The sequence below is a fragment of the Crassostrea angulata genome, chromosome 5 (assembly GCF_025612915.1).
Source record: "Crassostrea angulata isolate pt1a10 chromosome 5, ASM2561291v2, whole genome shotgun sequence".
NCBI lineage: Eukaryota > Metazoa > Mollusca > Bivalvia > Ostreida > Ostreidae > Magallana > Magallana angulata.
In genome coordinates, this window is record NC_069115.1 from 14,011,988 (window position 1) to 14,018,130 (window position 6,143).

General features: G+C 33.5%; 1 pseudogene; it reads left to right on the forward strand.

The window, feature by feature from the left end:
• The first annotated feature begins 429 nt into the window (after window positions 1-429).
• On the forward strand, window positions 430-5,694 carry LOC128184246 (uncharacterized; annotated as a pseudogene).
• Window positions 5,695-6,143: the final 449 nt, after the last annotated feature.

The window sequence follows — 6,143 nt, forward strand, 5'->3', positions numbered from 1 at the left end:
AAGCAATGATACGTTAGCTCAATATTCCATGTTAACAATAGAAAGAACACGTGACTGGTGTTTTTGTCATTTTGATAAGGTGTATTACTACGATGGAAGTACACACACCTTTTAAAACATGGGTAGAATTTAAAATTACAATATATATAATACACCCCTGAATTTTCAATCGCAAAAAATTTGGTAATTAAATAACAATTGAATGACTGTTCCGCTACATGAAAGCATTTACTGGATCCTACACTTAAACTTAATAAAATTCATTTTCTTTTGGAAAAAAAATCAGATTATTATAGCAATGAATAAACCTAACTGGGAAATTTCATTTTCCGTCTACTTGTGACGTCATACTTTTTTCTCATTTCGTCACATTCTACAACGGTTGAAAACTGATCAGCTGGGTAAAAGAGTGAATAAAAATTGATTGAAATGCAGCCCCGTCAGGCTTCCCGTTCAAAGGATGTTTGGCGGACCGAAAACAGGGAATTGGTCGGTAAAGCTCGTTTACTGAATGGGGCTAAGAGGTCGAAAATTCAAAACGTACCGGACCAAACAGACCCGACGAATAGCGGAGTCAGCATCGGGGAAGTAGCTGCATCTGTATCTCAAATGATCCTCCCGGAATTAACACATACGATTCAGACATTAATTAATATCCCAGAGGGGAGATAATGGCGTGGTTTCAAGAAACCAACAACCGGTTGAGCAATCTTCAGCAGCAATTAATATTTAGAATCCCAGCTGGCAGGCCCGAGTACGGACTCTGAGCAAAAAATTGAAACGATCAGCAACAAACATCAGCCATATTCATGTGAAGATACCAGTTTTGATTGCATAAATGTTCATTCAAACAAAGCAGAATTAGATTTAGAAATCACAATGCTATAATTAACGTTACTGGTGAACTATACTCTGTCCCGAATTTTTGCTTCCACCACTTTTTGCATGATATTTCAATAATAGTAAATACCTTTGTGCTCAAACTAAGTTCATCCACTAATATAAAAGATGTCCAGATTGTCTGTTTTGAAATGCCCCCTCTACCGCTTCAGGTTTCAATACACATCCCGAAATTGAAAGTCTACGGAGATTTTGCATTGCAACAGCCATTAATAAGCCTGGATGATAACGTTAAAAAAATTGCGCGATGTATTCCGAGTGTATTCCGAATGGATAAAAGATGTAAAAACATTCCCCATTATAAATCTCGGCAAGGAATCTGTTTTCTTTCCTGTGAGTTTTTTCTGAGTTAATGACCAGGAATACAAAATTGTTGTGAATAACGGTCCATTGTCTCTCAAACCAGTGAATCAAAACAAAATGTTTGATATCCAAACATGGCTAGATTTTTTTTTCATTTACATGAGCATATACTTAGTAGCCCATCCCGACCAAGCACAAAAGATGCTAAAATATATGCAAATATAAAAACTGCTGCTAGTCGATCGATCACATGGATTTGGTTGGACGGAATATGATAGACAATTTCGCATCAAGAAAAGCAAGAAATGATTGTAATTCCTGGAACCAAATCGATCAAGATTATGGCTCTTGTTTATATATATTTATTCACCATCAACTGCGCCAGTCGCACTTTTTATGTGACTCATGGAAAAAGTCCCATATATACATGTACAACAAACTATCAAAAACCAGGAACAACACCTATTTATTTGTGTAATATGTATCTTTAGCTTTCTCATTATCCTAAAACTCTGGATGCTAGTTAGCTGAGGGATAACTTTAAATATGGTTTTAAAATCAGCTACTCTGGTCCCCGTTTTGCATCAACCAGTGATAACTTAATTTTAACCAAACAGCACCCAGAGAAAGCAAAACAAAATATATACAAAGAAATTGAATAACGTCGTGTTGCAGGTCCATTAGATCAAGTACCTATGCATAACTTTAGATAATCATATAGGCATTGTTGCTAGGAAAGATGGGGGTGGCGTTACATCGTTTATCATTTCCTGGAGGAAGTAGTGTGAATGATTTTATTTACCAAGATTATTGCACAGTGCATTTCACACCGTTTGATGAGGTTCTAGAAATGATTGCTAACTTAGGTACAGACTCTTTTTCTTGAAAAAATGGACGTGAAAGTCAGCTTTTCGTTAATTACTCGTACATCAAGCTGACCAAGAGCTGTTAGGTTTTAAATTTAACAATCCGTTTAATTATGATATGTGCCTCCCTACGGGCTGTTCGATAAGTTGTGCTTTATGGGAAAAATTTGTTAGTTTTCTAGAATGGGGGACAATAATAAAAACAGGTAAAGATACATTAAGTCATCACCTTGATGATTTTATTTTTGCAGCCAAAAATATTGAAGGATGCAAATTATTAATGTCAAGTTTTCAGAATACTTGTAAAGATTTTGGAATTCTGCGAGCACACGAAAAAAACAGTTGGGCCTAAAAAGTAATTGGTTTTTCTAAGCATAGAAATCAGCGACACAGAAAAACTGGTTATAAGTATACATGAGGATAAAACTATTGCTCTTAAAGTCAAGATCTAGTAAATGAGAGGTGTCTTCAGGTTTATGAAACTCAATATAAATTTTTTGGTTTACAGGGTGTAATGGGGCTTAGTTAAATGTTTGGTAGACACTATGAAAAATCGTCTTTTAAACAACAAATATCTATGAAATATGAAGGAAAAAAGTAACAAATCTTGGAGTTTTGTCCATTTTGACTAATGAAATATATCTTCAATGCCTTCAGTTTCTCCAAAAATGACATTAAACAAGCTCCTGACCTCCTTTTCAAATTGATTTAAGCACGGGAAAAGATTTATCAAATCAATTATGACGTCATCATAGTTTTATGACGTCATTATGGCTCCAAAAAGACAGCTTGGAATCATTTACAAGATCTTGACCTTAAGGATTACGTTTACTCAAGGGCGAAAAAAAAATCCACTAATAGGAACGAAAAACTACTTATTGTTCATTGTAGCCCCACTATTGTGGTGCTATTTTTCTCTTTCAAATAACTAGGTCAATGACCTACTTTTTCTGCTAGTGACCTCTAAATTTTTTTTTTTTTTTAAATTGTCCAAATTTGTCAAAATTGTCCACCTTTTTCAAAGTTTTCTTTATTTTTGAATTATTAAAAATAATAAAACAATTTGTAGGTTGGAAAATGATAAAATACGAATAGCTTTACTAATTTTATATTCTAATAAATATTTTTAACCTTATAATTTAAGTTTAATTTAGTCCGAATTTCCTCTATCAATTTCCAAATTTGTACCCATTTTTCATCGAGTTTAACAAAAAACTGACTAATAGGAGATCCAACCATTGATTGCCTAACACTGTTTTTATTTTCTGTATAATGTTGTCATTGATATTATATAAGGTCAATGATCAAAATTTCGAGATATTTTATCTTGAATTGATTTTATATATTTTAAAGATTTTTTTCAATTGCGTGCCAGCCAGTGATATGATTTTATAGACGAGTAAATACAGCCATAAAATATGAAACATGATATGAAAATACACATAAAAAGTTCACTTTTGCAATTACACTGCAACAGAAAGTTTTTATGAGAAAATAAGGAAATTATAAAATTAGTCCGAATTTCCTCTGTTTCAGTTTTTATCTACCTTTGTCGGAGCACACCTTCCTCAGATATCAGGGATATCAATATCGATATTTGCTAATAACGTTGTTATTTTGTGTTTTTAAAACCGCTTTGGACTTCAGATATTGAACTTTGTAAAAATATTTTTTTTAAATCTCAAACCCTGAGTAAACGTAATCCTGAAACACAGTATATTACAGATTTTGGCAAATCCCAAAATAACATTAAAAATTTTACAGTCACTTGAATTTTTGCGCCAAGGCAATTCCGGCAGTTCGTGCTTTTAAATAACAGTCGTTTCTGTGACGCAATGTGTGGTATTAAGCACTCATCTCATTTCATAAGTGTCAATGAAGTTATGAAGAGTGACCTTCGTGTTTGGCTAAGCTCTCTTGAACAATTTAATGGAAGTTTAATTTTTTTATTATGTAGTATTATTTAGTAACTCGATCGCCTTTTCTATTTCTCAACAGTGAACAAGGTTCAGATCGCTCGAACAAGAAGCGAACGTTTATCGTTTGCCCATTCCAGAAGATTTCACGAGGATGATATCAGAGACGATATAAAACTGCTAACACTAAACTATGTAGCCTCAAACAGAAACAATTTCATACAATAGTATGTTTTTCAAGTTTTCGAAAAGACTATGGTTTTTTCCGGAATTTTAGGTCCTCCAGTTTCCCACTTATGTGTTTCCATTGCTCATATGTCCTTGAAAAGTGTAGCATATAGTACAGTATCATAATATTCATCTGGAATAAGTTTAAAATGCAAACTTTTATGCACCAACAATTGTACAAAATACTTCCTAGTTATAAAACTCTTGGAAGGTGTTAAACGTTCACGCAAATCAATTGACCATCATTTGCCTACAACTCAAGATATTTAAAAAAGCTCATATCAAGTTCAAGCTTTGTTTTGGTTATCTCATTTTAAAACCTTCAAATTTTGTGCTGCATTTTCTTTGGCATATATTGCCTTTTTTAGAGTAGGTGAATTTACAAGAAACAATTCCAATAACAATCACCATATTATTGGTATTAAGGACATATAGATAATCAACGACCAATCAATTGATAGGAATCTATTAAAGCTTACTGTTCCGTTTTCTAAAACTGACCAATCAGGAAAAGGTTCATCAATTCAGTTGGTTGAGTCCGATACTCAAGCTATTTGCCCCATTTGATTTGATTTGATGGGCAACTCTTTACTCATGTGGATGGCAGTCCACTCACGCGCTATCAGTTTACGTCAGTATTGAACAAATCAATAGATATCTTAGGTCCTTCAAATTCACACTACGCTTCCCACTCTTTTCGAATTGGGGCTGCTTTTGATAGGTTTTTAAAAGGTAATTTTGAATCAGAAATTTTGAAAAAGATAGATGGTCATTAAATGTGTACAAAAGCTACATTAGATATTAAAAAGATTAGAATCAGTAAGAATTTTTGTTTTTTCCTTATAAACATATTTGTTTTCATATAAAGGTCAAGAAAAGAGCATTTAGGTAAAACTTCTAGGATCATCTATTGCCAAGTGGGCTTTCCAGCGCACTTGCCTTTCTAAAGAAAAAGCATATCTAGGACTTCAACAACAAAATTATTGCATCTTTTGGCAGGGCAAGGGCGATTTCACGTTGAATAAGTTGTTCCCTCGAATTCAGTTGCTGTTGAGGTACGAACCGTCTCCTGATATTTTAATTATTGCCTGTGGGGAAAATAATATTGGTAATGTTTCTCTTTTTGACTTACGTACGAGAAAATTAAAAAAATATTTTATGAAATTCAGACCAGGCTTCCAAACACCATTCTTGGCTGGTCTAATATTCTTCCTAGATCTTCATGTCGTCATAGGAATAATGTAAAATCTCACAATTTTGCAGCCAAAAGAATTAACGAATTTATGAGCAAATTGTTTGTACAAAATGATTGTTTTTACGTCAGCTATCCAGAAATTACATGAAATTCTTATGGCTTATTCAGAAAAGACGGAGTTCATCTTACTGAATTTGGAAATGACATACTACTATACAATTTTCAAAGTACATTGCAACAAATCTGCTTTCTTAATGGCGATCGTAGGACACGGCTAGTGTACTAAGCGTTGCTAATCCTCCAATATATTTGGCGGTGTTTGTTCTCCCATAACTCGAACAACCATGTGGCGAATTTTCGCGACGCTTTGTGAACATTCAGTTTTTTAAATAAAAACATTTAAAACCGAGTTAAAATAATGTTGTATGCTATGCTATGGTATGCTATGATGAATGCGATTATATGAGATTGTATGCTATGGTGTGAGATTCCAATGCTATGCTATGAGATTTTAATGCTATGCTATGAGATTTCAATGCTATGCTATGATATGGTGTATGTTGTGAAAGATATGCTTGAACCGACTGTAACCATATTCAGCTGTGTCAAGTTTCCAATTATAAGCAAGATACAGAGCTTTGCTCACAGAACTGAGGCCATACTTTTGTTCATTCTGAATAGGAAATACCAAGTTTAAAAATCTTAAGTTGAATGTAATTAACTCTTGTGAACAAA